Source organism: Schistocerca nitens, chromosome 4 (assembly GCF_023898315.1).
Source record: "Schistocerca nitens isolate TAMUIC-IGC-003100 chromosome 4, iqSchNite1.1, whole genome shotgun sequence".
Lineage (NCBI taxonomy): Eukaryota > Metazoa > Arthropoda > Insecta > Orthoptera > Acrididae > Schistocerca > Schistocerca nitens.
Genome location: NC_064617.1, coordinates 471,127,163 through 471,141,216, shown reverse-complemented (window position 1 = coordinate 471,141,216; position 14,054 = coordinate 471,127,163).

Here is a 14,054-nt window from a genome sequence, read left to right as displayed (position 1 = left end):
GAAGGTCGTTTTGACTTTTCTGTATGCTGAGTCCTTCTGTCCTTCCGACAGTCATTTCTTTTTCAATTTTTTCACATATTTCGTGCAGCCATTTTCTCTTAGTTTCCCTGCACTTCCTAATTATTTCATTCCTCAGTGACTCGTATTTCTGTATTCCTGAGTTTCGTGGAACGTTTTTAAACATCCTCCTTTCATCGATCAACTGAGGTATTTCTTCTATTATCCAAGGTTTCATCGCAGTTATCTTCTTTGTACCTATGTTTTTCTTTCAAAGATCCGTGATGGACTTTTTTTAGAGATGTCATTCCTCTTCAACTGTACTGCCTACTGAACTATTCCTTATTTCTGTATCTATAGCGTTAGAGAACTTCAAATGTATCTGCCGGCCGAAGTGGCCGTGCGGTTCAAGGCGCTGCAGTCTGGAACCGCAAGGCCACTACGGTCGCAGGTTCGAATCCTGCCTCGGGCATGGATGTGTGTGATGTCCTTAGGTTAGTTAGGTTTAACTAGTTCTAAGTTCTAGGGGGCTAATGACCTCGGCAGTTGAGTCCCATAGTGCTCAGAGCCATTTTTTTTTTCAAATGTATCTCGTCATTCCTTAGTACTTCCGTATCCCACTTCTTTGCGTATTGATTCTTCCTGAATGTAATATAATGCGCATACATAGGGGCAGAAATCCATTCCAGTACGATTATGCCATAGGTGGTAAATCATTGGAAGCGGTAACGACCGTAAAATACTTAGGAGTTACTATCCGGAGCGATCTGAAGTGGAATGATCACATAAAACAAATAGTGGGAAAAGCAGGCGCCAGGTTGAGATTCATAGGAAGAATTCTAAGAAAATGTGACTCATCGACGAAAGAAGTAGCTTACAAAACGCTTGTTCGTCCGATTCTTGAGTATTGCTCATCAGTATGGGACCCTTACCAGGTTGGATTAATAGAAGAGATAGACATGATCCAGCGAAAAGCAGCGCGATTCGTCATGGGGACATTTAGTCAGCGCGAGAGCGTTACGGAGATGCTGAACAAGCTCCAGTGGCGGACACTCCAAGAAAGGCGTTACGCAATACGGAGAGGTTTATTATCGAAATTACGAGAGAGCACATTCCGGGAAGAGATGGGCAACATATTACTACCGCCCACATATATCTCGCGTAATGATCACAACGAAAAGATCCGAGAAATTAGAGCAAATACGGAGACTTACAAGCAGTCGTTCTTCCCACGCACAATTCGTGAATGGAACAGGGAAGGGGGGATCAGATAGTGGTACAATAAGTACCCTCCGCCACACACCGTAAGGTGGCTCGCGGAGTATAGATGTAGATGTAGATGTAGAATAATATCTTAAACTTCAGCCTACTCTTCATCACTACTACATTGTGATCTGAGTCTATATCTGCTCTGGGTATGCCTTACAATCCAGTATCTGATTTCGGAATCTCTGTCAGACCATGACGTAATCTAATTGAAATCTTCCCGTATCTCCCGGCTTTTTCCAAGTATACCCCCTCTTGTGATTCTTGAACAGGGTATTCGCTATTACTAGCTGAAACTTGTTACAGAACTCAATTAGTCTTTCTCCTCTTTCATTCCTTGTCCCAAGCCCATATTCTCCTGTAACCTTTTCTTCTACTCCTTCCCCTACAACTGCATTCCAGTCGCCCATGAGATTTTCGTCCCCCTTTACATACTGCATTACCCTTTCAATATCCTCATACACTTTCTCTATCTGTTCATCTTCAGCTTGCGACGTCGGCATGTATACCTGAACTATCGTTGTCGGTGTTGGTCTGCTGTCGATTCTGATTAGAACAACCCGGTCACTGAACTGTTCACAGTAACACACCCTCTGCCCTACCTTCCTATTCATAACGAATCCTACACCTGTTATACCATTTCCTGCTGCTGTTGATATTACCCTATACTCATCTGACCAGAAATCCTTGTCTTCTTCCGATTTCACTTCACTGACCCCTACTATATCTAGACCGAGCCTTTGCATTTCCCTTTTCAGATTTTCTAGTTGCCGTATCACGTTCAAGAATCTGACATTCCACGCCTCAACTCGTAGAACGTTATTCTTTAGTTGATTATTCAGTCTTTTTCTCACAGTCAACTCCCCCTTAGCAGTCCCCTCTCGGGGACAAATAATCCTGAGCAAATGGGTAGCATCGTGACAGCTACAAGGTCCTTGTAATGAGACTGGCCACCACTACATCCAACTCCACCACAAGTAAACGCCAAATATATCTTTTTGAAAACGCAAATAAAAAATCGCTTGACGCCTTCCTAAGAGACCTGGAGCTGTTGTCCTGTGTTAATGTCATGCATACAGCCGTCTGCAGAGACTGGTTATTTTCTTGTACGATATACACGTGATTGCCATTGGACAATTCACCCACTGTCTATTTATACAGGGCCTGATGACGACGTTGTATGTGGCCAAAATCGGTAACCTATAAAATAAATTGGACATGAACTTATAGCTGACGGTGTTATTGATAATTTTTTACGTACTTATTAGCTGTTGTCTCACCATTCAGTAAAGCAAGAATGGGTGCCTTTAAGTTATACAATTATCTTTCTGAAGGTGTTTCATGGAACCTTACCTGTAGCTTGGGACTGCAGAAGAAATGTACGTTTTGTGACAAATCATTTGGAAGAAAGTGCTTTGCAGTGAAGACTACGGATTCTAAACAGATTTGAGTCTTACGTGATATCTGAAAGTGAATTAAAGTCAAACGTTTGGTCATAAGGTTGTAAGTAGGCTGTTTAGGTTTTTTTATTGGTTACGCCACGTGGCGCTCTGTATGAAAATCACTGGCTGTGCTGTGTGCAGTCTGTGGCTGGTTTGCATTGTTGTTTGCTATTGTAGTGTTGGGCAGCTGGATGTGAACAGCACGTAGCGTTGCGTAGTTGGACGTGAACCACCCGCAGTGGTGGATGTGGGGAGTGAAATGGCGGAGTTTTGAGAGCGGATGATCTGGACGTGTGTCCATCAGAGACAGTAAATTTGTAAGACTGGATCTCATGAACTGCTATATATATTATGACTTTTGAACACTATTAAGGTAAATACATTGTTTGTTCTCTATCAAAATCTTTCATTTGCTAACTATGCCCATCAGTAGTTAGTGCCTTCAGTAGTTTGAATCTTTTATTTAGCTGGCAGTAGTGGCGGTCGCTGTATTGCAGTAGTTCGAGTAACAAGATTTTTGTGAGGTACGTGATTTGTGAAAGGTATAGGTTAATGTTAGTCAGTGCCATTACTTGTAGGGATTATTGAAAGTCAGATTGCGTGAAACGTCCCCTTAGAAAAATTATACAAGACTGTGCTTAAACTGACACACAATATTTTTAGCGCAACGCAATCTGACTTTCAAAAACCCCTACAAAAGAATGGCCCTGACTAACATTAACCTATACCTTTCACAAATCACTTACCTCACCAAAAATCTTCGTTACTCGAACTACTGCAATACAGCGAGCGCCACTACTGCCAGCTAAATAAAAGATTCAAACTACGGAAGGCACTAACTACTGATAAGCATAGTTAGCAAATGAAAGATTTTAATAGAGAACAAACAATGTATTTACCTTAATAGTCATCAAAAAGTCATCATATATATAGTAGTTCATAACATCCAGTCTTACAAATTTCAAAACTCCGCCATCTCTCTCCCCACATCCACCACTGCTGGCGGCTCACCTCCAACTGCGCAACGCTACGCGCTGTTAACATCCAGCTGCCGCTGCCCAACACTACAATGGCAGACAACAATGCAAACTAGCCACAGACTGCACACAGCACAGTCAGTGATTTTCATACAGAGCGCTACGCAACGTTGCCAATAAGAAAACATAAACAGCCTACTTACATAGCCCCCATGCTCCCCACAAAAAAATTTTACAAATTGTTTTGGGCACTGGCCAATACAGATTTGAAAAAATTTTTCATAATTACAGTAAGAAAGATATCTTTCGAATTTACGTGTAGTAATGAACAGCTTATAGTCAAAATCATCATGTCGGCGAGTCGCATGTCGGTCATTGTTACGTCGTGTCGGCGGTTCAATCTCAAAACTCGGTGCACATTGCCAATTTCTTTCATAACTTCCGAAATGCCCTGTGTTATTATTTTGTGGCTGTTCCGTATTTCTATGTCCCTCTTCCCGTATTGGAGCGCGAGTGTCCTCTGAAATATGAAATTTTTGTATTACTTGTGCCAACTGATCTTGTACTTCCCGGATTTCTCTTTTGTATTGCGTATTAATTTGATTCTGATTTTGTTTGAATTTCTTAATTTGTTCATACTCATCATCTACCTTTGCAGATAAGTTAGTGAACTGATCCGAAAGTTCGGCTACTTTCTCCGATAGTGTACTTATTTCCTCAGTGTGTTTTTCTGAACCAAGTTTCAGAGTGTCCATTTGTGTTGAAATCGTATCTACTGTGTCCTTTAAGTTTTCTTGAGTTTTTGCAAGTTGCGTAACCGAATCGGTAGATGCAACTGAGTCAATTTTAGCTTGCAAGGTGTCGTGATTTTCATGAACAATAGTTTGCAGTTCTTTTATGGCTGCTTCGTGATTCTGTAATGCATTTTCATGACGCGAAAAAATAGGTTGGAAATGCTCACAAATTTGTGTTTTTACGTCATTACAGACTTTTTACCATTTCCATTCGATGTTATGTAACTCAGTAGTTAAATCTTCACGTGTTTGTTCAAGCGTGGTGTCTAACTCTTGAAGATTTTGTTCCATTGTGTCTAATTTTTTAAGATTTTGTTCCACTGTGTCTAACTTTTTAAGATTTTGTTCCACTGTGTCAAACTTTTGAAGATTTTGTTCCATTGTGTCTAACTGTTGCTGTGTTTGTCTCTGGTGTTGTTCCATTGTGTCTAACTGTTGCTGTGTTTGTTTCTGGTGTTGTTCCATTGTGTCTAACTGTTGCTGTGTTTGTCTCTGGTGTTATTCCATAGTGTCTAACTTTTGAAGCCTTTGTCCCATTTGTCTCTGATTTTGTTCCATTTGTTGCATTAATTGCAATAATAATGTATTAGTGTCTGGAATCTGTTTCTCTATGCTTTTTGGCAGTGCATTTTCACCGGCAACATTCACATTTTGACAAGCAGAAAATGTGTCTTGACTCATTTGAGAAAACGGTGAGGACCCAAAACCTAAGTCTACAGTATTTGCAATATTGTGTTCTGTCATTTCGGATTCCTGAGGCGAGCTGTTGGCGACCGATCGATCGATAATGCTTCCTTGTTCACTACCTGTTTCACTGTCTACACCATTATTTGACGCCCGCTCCATTTCCCTATGCACAATTACCAAATTACCACTTAGAATGTCTATTAATTCATTACACAGTGGTGCTGATAAGCTACGCTCGTCATCACTATTATTTCTCAGTTTACTTTGTAGCCTAGTGTTACGTTTTTCACACGCCATTATTGTCACAATATTTCACACGATAACACAGAAAAGCACAATTTGAAGAGCAAAAATAAGAAAACACATTAACATAGCACTGAAAATAATATCTAGTTAATTGCAGCTGCGAAATACTTGGTGCAAATCTACATGCATGCCACAACTGTTTTACTGTACAACAATGAAAGACTGCAACTACAAAGGAGATTCTCTCTACAATTACGCACTAGCAATAAACAATAGCTACACTAATTACACAAACCACAAGAAAAAAATCAGAAGATTCCAGTGAGGTATCCTGGCAGGGTCGCCATATGAAACGTCCCCTTAGAAAAATTATACAAGACTGTGCTTAAACTGACACACAATATTTTTAGCGCAACGCAATCTGACTTTCAAAAACCCCTACAAAAGAATGACCCTGACTAACATTAACCTATACCTTTCATGCGTTGCGCTAAAAGTATTGTGTGTCAGTTTAGTGTTGATCAGAATAGGTAAAGAGCGAAATGTCTGAGTACAATCAGTTCTGCTCAGCTGTTTGAAAATCAAATAACGTAAGAGGTTTATCTGCATAGTAATTCATTAAGTTTTCTAAGGGGACGGTTCAAGGTGCAAAGACAAGACTAAGATTGTAGTTTCCGGGTGCAGGTGCCTACAGAGAAACGTACAGTGGTTATAAGAATTTCATGGAATGTCATCTCAGTCAGGCAAAATATTCAGATGAAGGTATTCATGAAACATACCTGACGGAAGTCTCATCAGTAGGTTACCCACAACTGCTAGAGAAAAACTGATAGTAAGATATTGTGACATTGCTTGACCGACTACATTATTTAAATTTATCCAGGGATAGTTGTAATAAAAAGGGAGAAGAGAACAACCAGAAAATCAATAACTGGTTAAAAAGGAAAAATAGCAAGGAAGGACTCACCTACAAAGGAAGTTATGGATGGTTGTTACACAAGAGGCAGAGTACAAATAAGAATAACTGAGGAAACTTTAGGTATTGATCTAACCCGAAATCGAAAATATCATAAAATAATAATAATAATAATAAGGGCAAGAAGTATAAAAGAGTCAGTCCAACTCTTCAAGGAATGGCAAATTACAAGAGATACTGCTAGACCTAGGCGAGGGCCAGTTGCTGCAGAAAGTGTGCAAATTAGTGCGTGTCCACCTGAGTCAGCAACTAGCTCGGCTGACAATACCATATAAAGTGCAGTAGTATCTACGACAATTTATGTCAGGTGTCAAGACAGGCTAATGTTAAAAGAATTATTATTGGAGGAACAATTAACGGAGCACTCGAACTTGTCAAAATTGTTGCTGAGTGGGCAAGTCATTCACACAAAGGTAATACGCACATCAAAAAAAGTTTTGCGTCACCCCAGTTCCCAGAACTCATGAAGATAGACGTTAACTGTGCATATTGTATCACAGACACAAAGATGTAAACAACCGTGAATGAGCAGCGCCTATTAGACGGAGGGGGTCCGACAGCCGATCAGTTCCAGTCATTCCACCAGGAAGGAGTTACGCGGCTCGTGTTGTCTGTAGTTCAGGCATGCCTAGACAGTCAGTACCGCGGTTCTATCTCGTCCGCATTGTTATTTTGTGTCAGGAAGGGCTCTCAATAAGGGAAATGTCCACGTGTCTCTGAGTGAGCCAGAGAGATGTTGTTCGGACGTGGAGGAGATACAGAGAGACAGGAACTGTCCATGGCATGCCTCGCTCAGGCCGCCCAAGGGTTACTACTGCAGTGGATGAGCGCTACCTACGGATTATGGCTCGGAGGAACCCTGACAGTAATGCCACCATGTTGAATAATGCTTTTCGTGCAGCCACAGCTCGTCGTGTTACGACGCAAACTGTGCACAATAGGCTGCATGATGCGCAACTTCACTCCCTACGTCCATGGCGATGTCCATCTTTGCAACCACAACACCATGCAGCGCGGTACAGATGGGCCCAACAACATGCCGACTGGACCGCTCAGGATTGGCATCACGTTCTCTTCACCGATGAGTGTCGCATTTGCCTTCAACCAGACAATCGTCGGAGACGTGTTTGGAGGCAACGCCTCAGACACGTTGTCCAGAAAGTGCAGCAAGGTGGAGGCTCCCTGCTGTTTTGGGGTGGCATTACGTGGGGTCGACGTAAGCCACTGGTGGTCATGGAAGGCGCCGTAACGGCTGTATGGTACGTAAATGCCATCCGATAGTGCAACCATATCGACAGTATATTGGCGATGTATTCGTCTTCATCGAAGACAATTCGCCCCCATCGTGCACATCTTGTGAGTGACTTCCTTCAGGATAACGACATCGCGCGACTAGAGTGGCCAGTATGTTCTCCAGGCATGAACCCTATGGAACATGCCCGGGATAGACTGAAAAGGGCTATTTAGGGACGACGTGACACACGAACCACTCTGAGGGATTGTTCACAATTAAGTGTGTGACTACTCTTGAGTACAGTACTATTTTGAATATCTTGGAAAAAGATGTCAGCAAGGAAACTGGACGATAACTGTTTAAATCTGTCCTGTCGCCTTTCTTATGAAGTGGTTTAACAATTGCATATTTTAACCTCTCGGGAAAAATTCCCTGTGCAAGTGATACGTTCATTGCTTATTTAGTTGGAACAACTTTTCATAGTTCTGTTCGAAACACCATCAGCTCCACAAGAACTTTTGTTTTTTACACTTTTTATAAGTGTATTAATTTCAGTGAAGGATGTTCCAGATACTTCTAGTTACTTAAAGCTTTGTTGAATCACATTTTTAATATATTCTCTTACTTCTTCAAATGAACCATTTAACTGTATATTTGTTGATATGTTTGGAAACTAATTGTTAAAATTACTTGTAACTTGTGAATTACTAGTCACAACATCGACAGTTAGTTTAATCGTTGTACAATCTTGTACAATGATTGGCCATCTTGTGTCATGTTTAACAATATCCCATATAGTTTTGATTTTATTATCTCCATTATTCACTTCTGTCAAGATAGGTATCCTTCTGGACAATTTAATGAGTTTCCTTAAAATACTACAGTATTTATTGTAGTACGCAAGTAATGTTGAATCTTGAGTTACTGTGGCCTTTATATAAATTTCACTTTCCGTGTTACATGAGATTTAATTCCCTTGGTTATCCACAGCTTACTTGTTTTCTTAATGGATCTTTTGAATAATGTTTTAGGAAAACAACTTTCAAATATTGACACAAATTTACTATGGAATAAACTGAATTTGACATTAGCATCTCTTTCTACATATACCTCATCCCATGTCATCCATTTTAGCTTACTCGTAAAATACTGAATGCTGTTATCATCAAAAGCCTGAATGCTTTGTATGAACCTGTCTACAGTTTGTAAGGTGCCATACTGTTTATTTCCATTAATTGTGCATCACGATCACATAGTCCAGGGCATCCCAACCTTTTCAGCTGGCGGACCCCTTCTTCAGTCGAAAATCCATGGCGGACCCCTAGTCAGTCAAGAGCACAGTAACTCCAAATATCAGAGCGAAACCCATGGGAACTGAAAGCTTCTTAATGCAAGTGCCATGTTCCCAATGACCGACCCCCCCCCCCCCCCCAAGAAGTATCAATAGTCTTTTGTTTAGAGATGAATGAAAACAACTTGAAATTAACGATACAATTGGAATTCTCATTGTATCCAGACACTAGTGGATTTACTCCCTTTGTTCAACACACTATATCTTGATTACAATTACTTGGTAATTGAAATTTCACACGATGGACCTGTCTGTCCAAACTGTTCGCTGTTGACAAGCTGTCGCTTATGGTCTGTTCACTTCCACTATTTGGCTACTGTTATGTAAGGAGCATGCATATTTCGTAACAGGTGTGTGTGTGTGTGTGTGTGTGTGTGTGTGTGTGTGTGTGTGTGAGTGTGTTTTCGTGAAATCCGAAGAAAAATGTTCAAATGTATGTAACGTCTTCCTTTGATCGTCCTCCCTCCTCATTCATTTCAACTGGAAACTTCCTTTGTGAAGGCAATGGAGAAACTGCACCCTTCTTCAGTGATCCTGACTTCAGCCACCGATTCATGTTAGAAGTAATAAACTGGTCAAAAATCGACTTATGAAATAGGTAGTGCACTGACAATGCAAGTTTAACATTTAACGATGCCTGGGGCCGCATACGTGCCAGCGAGCGCTGTGATTGGTGGACAAAGCTCGCTCCGCGCATGCGTAAAAGGTTTCAGCGCATCTAGCGCCGTGAGCCGGCGCACAAACGACCCCCGTATTGTTGCGAAACAGTCGATCAGAGAAGCCGCATTTTCCGGCACTAAACTGTGTATACGTTCTCGCTTAGGAACCGCAAAGGCTGCTTGGAGATACGACCTGAAGTAAAAGTACACATGTTTTTCACACGGAAAAAATAGTGATGAATTTGATTTTCACATTTTTATTCAATAATTTTACTCATTATTTTACACGATTTGGTGAAAGGTGGCCGCGGACCCCCTAGAAAGAGCCGGCGGACCCCTAAGGGGTCCGCGGACCACAGATTGGGAAGCCCTGACATAGTCTATTGACAACTGAGTACATATTAAACTTTCTGGTAGATTAAAACTGTGTACTGGACCAAGACCCAAACTCGAGACTTTTGGCTTTCTTGAGCAAGTGCTCTACCATCTGAGCTACCCAAGCACGACTCACGACCAGTCCTCACAGTTTCAATGCTGCCAGTACCTTGTCTCCTACCTTTCAAACTTCACAGAAGTTCATCTGCGAACCTCGCAGAACCAGCACTCCTGGAAGAAAGGATATTACGGAGACACGGCTTAGCCACAGCCTGGGGGATGTTTCCAGAATGAGATTTTCAATCTGCAGCGGAATTTGCGCTGATATGAAACTTCCTGGCAGATTAAAACTGTGTGCCCGACCGAGACTCGAACTCGAGACCTTTGCCTTTCGCGGGCAAGTGCTCTACCATCTGAGCTACCGAAGCACGACTCACGCCCGGTACTCACAGATTTACTTCTGCCAGTATCTCGTCTCCTACCTTCCAAACTTTACAGAAGCTCTCCTGCGAACCTTGCAGTGAGTACCGGGCGTGAGTCGTGCTTCGGTAGCTCAGATGGTAGAGCACTTGCCCGCGAAAGGCAAATGTCCCGAGTTCGAGTCTCGGTCGGGCGCACAGTTTTAATCTGCCAGGAAGTTTCATATCAGCGCACACTCCGCTGCAGAGTGAAAATCTCATTCTGGAAACATCCCCCAGGCTGTGGCTAAGCCATGTCTCCGCAGTATCCTTTCTTTCAGGAGTGCTAGTTCTGCATGATTCGCAGGAGAGCTTCTGTAAAGTTTAGAAGGTAGGAGACGAGATACTGGCAGAACTGGAGCTGTGAGGACAGGTCGTGAGTCGTGCTTGGGTAGCTCAGATGGTAGAGCACTTGCCGACGAGAGGCAAAGGTTTCGAGTTCGTGTCTCGGGCCACCACACAGTTTTAATCTGTCAGGAAGTTTCGTATCAGCACACACTCTGCTGCAGAGTGAAAATCTCATTCTGGGTATATATTAATTGTTTAACCCTAATCGCTGCCCATACAAATGTTATCAGTCGGTGGCCTACTATTTGCTGCACATCAGTTGGAAAAACTGAGTACTGAAATTAGACTGAAACACCTAAGTAATAATTCAATTTTATTTTTCCAGTGTGCATCTTTTAAGAAATCTACATTGAAATCTCCACAAACCATCACCTGATTCTTCTTGTTTGGCAGGTAGCTCAATAATGCATCTTGATTTCTTATAAATAACTGAACGTTTCCTAGAGGGGATCCATAGACTGTTACAATTATCACTTAAGTATTCTGCAGTAACAACTCGCAAGCACATGCTTGTAGGTTCTTCAGCGATCTACCAGGTTGAGGAATTAGAAAATTAAACAATATGAAAACAATAGCTTTTACTAGTAAACTACTTACTTCTTGTGGGTGGAGATATACGACCACAGAGAGAGAAACGTTAGCAGTTGTATGAATTTGTAAGAACTGAATTTTTTGTTGTATGAATTTGTAAGAATTGTTGTTGTATGAATTTTTATGAATTTGTAAGAAATACTGTCTATATATAAAGTGGTCATTCATGCTGATCACTGAGCCGTTGCACATTTTGATGCAAGGCAAACAGCCATCTCATTCGATGGACATTGTTTTCACAACAGTTTAACCTCAGAATTCGCTATCAGAGAGGGAATAAACATCGTGTTCAAATAGACTGTCTCATCTTCCAATTGGACTGCGAGAAAACATCAGATTGTGAGCTATATCTGCTGAGATAAAAGGATTTTTGTAATTTATTCTAGTTAAGGGAAACACTTTTATTTTTCATAAGCCATTTGCCTTTTTAGAGAATTTACAATTAGTTACAGCTGTAAAGGAGAAAATAATTTCTTGTGTTTGCTATTGCTATAAGTAATTAATTCTTTAAATGGACCGCCACATTGCACTTTCATTGCGCCAAATTACGAAATACTTTTCAGAGAAGATGCAGATTATTTTCAAGTAATTAAAAAATTTCAAAAAACACAGTTCGTAAGAGCTGACTGTATTGTGACTTTTACAGTGGCAGCGGTGACATATCTATGGTAATCATGTCCCCCCTCCCCCCCTCTGCCCCCGTTCCTAGTTACATGCTTTTAGAAAATTTAGATACATATCCAGAGTGGGCCAAAAGTCACTGCCGATCATAACTGAATTTAAAAAAAAGAACTGGTATTCTGAAATAACTTAACACTTTACTGAAGCTACAAGATGATATATAACATTATGTCTCGAGCTGTTTCTCTTAATTCTTTTAACAATGTCTCACAAAATTGAAGCCTACGATCAAGATTGTCTTCCAGTAACCGTTGTATGAGACGAGGTATGCAATGTTTAAATTTGGCGTTATGTAAAATTCTCTGCACAGAAGATCTAGAAACATCCTGTTCGACAGACGGCCTGCGAGTAGATTTTTTAGGACTCTGAATGACTCTTTGTAAAACTTTAATCTTAGTTTTATCACTTATTCATGGTCCACCTGACCTGCAGCAATTGCACAGTAGATCCACTTTTCTCAAAAAGTTTCCATAAATTCTAGGTAGCTTTCATTGTAGGTGGAACAGTGTTGAAATTATTATTCCACTCATTTATTATTAAATTATAACCATAATTGTACCTCGTTTTTAAAGCAAAACATTTTTCTTCTTCATAAAACATCTTCAGAACAGGTCAGAAAGCCCGCATCTCGTGGTCGTGCGGTAGCGTTCTCGCTTCCCATGCCCGAGTTCCCGGGTTCGATTCCCGGCGGGGTCAGGGATTTTCTCTGCCTCGTGATGGTTGGGTGTTGTGTGATGTCCTTAGATAGGTTTAAGTAGTTCTAAGTTCTAGGGGACTGATGACCATAGATGTTAAGTCCCATAGTGCTCAGAGCCATTTTTTGAACAGGTCAGAACCAACAATGAACAACGAAACTTCCTGACAGATTAAAACTGTGTGGCGGACCGAGACTCGAACTCGGGACCTTTGCCTTTCGCGGGCAAGTGCTCTACCAACTGAGCTACCCAAGCACGACTCACGCCCCCTCCTCACAGCTTTACTTCTGCCAGTACCTCGTCTCCTACCTTCTAAACAATTCTGGAAACAATGAACAATATCAGAGATGTTTGATTTAATAGAATGCACCCTATTGTTTGTATGAATAATTAATGATTATAATTATAATCATCAGAAAAAATACAGTAGTGCATTCTGGTATTTGTATCTGTAATTATCACAAACAATCAATATTAAGCTAATGTTTTCCATGGATTATGATGGGCAGTGATTTTTGCCCCACTCCACATTTTCTACAGTCTGTGGACTGCAGCTTGTTACACACTACAATCGTCACAACAGTAACAAAAGAAAAAAAAGAAAAATGTGTCTCTTCTCGTGAAATACAGATAGTAACTTCACTCATCAGTGCATAACTAATAGCAAACTCGTCATTACTTTCTGATACAGGTTTTTGGCCTTCCAAATACTACATAGAGTCCTTCATTCGCTTCATGGACAAATTTCCATTTAGGCACTTAGACCATGACTACTGAGCACTGACAGATGTCCTCCATCACAGGCCAAGGCAAAGTCCTGGAGCTCGTGCAAAACCAGCTGAGTTCATGACTACCAGTGGTCACCTCTCCCCTCCATCTCAAGAGCAATTTTCACGCTGCCACCAGCCTTACTGCATCACTGTTAAGACCTGCACCCTCAAACCCACTGCCAACTCGTCTTCTGTTGCTGCAGGATGAAGGCAGCCGTCCATGGCAGGTATGAGCTCCAATGGAGATAGAGCCATTGTGTACATTTTAGCACTTAACAGCGCCACTGTAGTCTTTGACCTTTTATGTAAATTGAAGGTGGAGAGGGAGAAAAGGCAAGGGAAGTAACTCGTGATATCGGCTGCATCGGGGCTTTATGCAGAGTCAGTGGCGCTGAGTGAAAATGTGGGCGGACCTGGACCCGAACGCACCATCTTCTGCTTCCTAGGCAGTTGCATTGACCACTGCACCACCCAGACACAGTGTTCAGTGCAACTGCGCATATTATG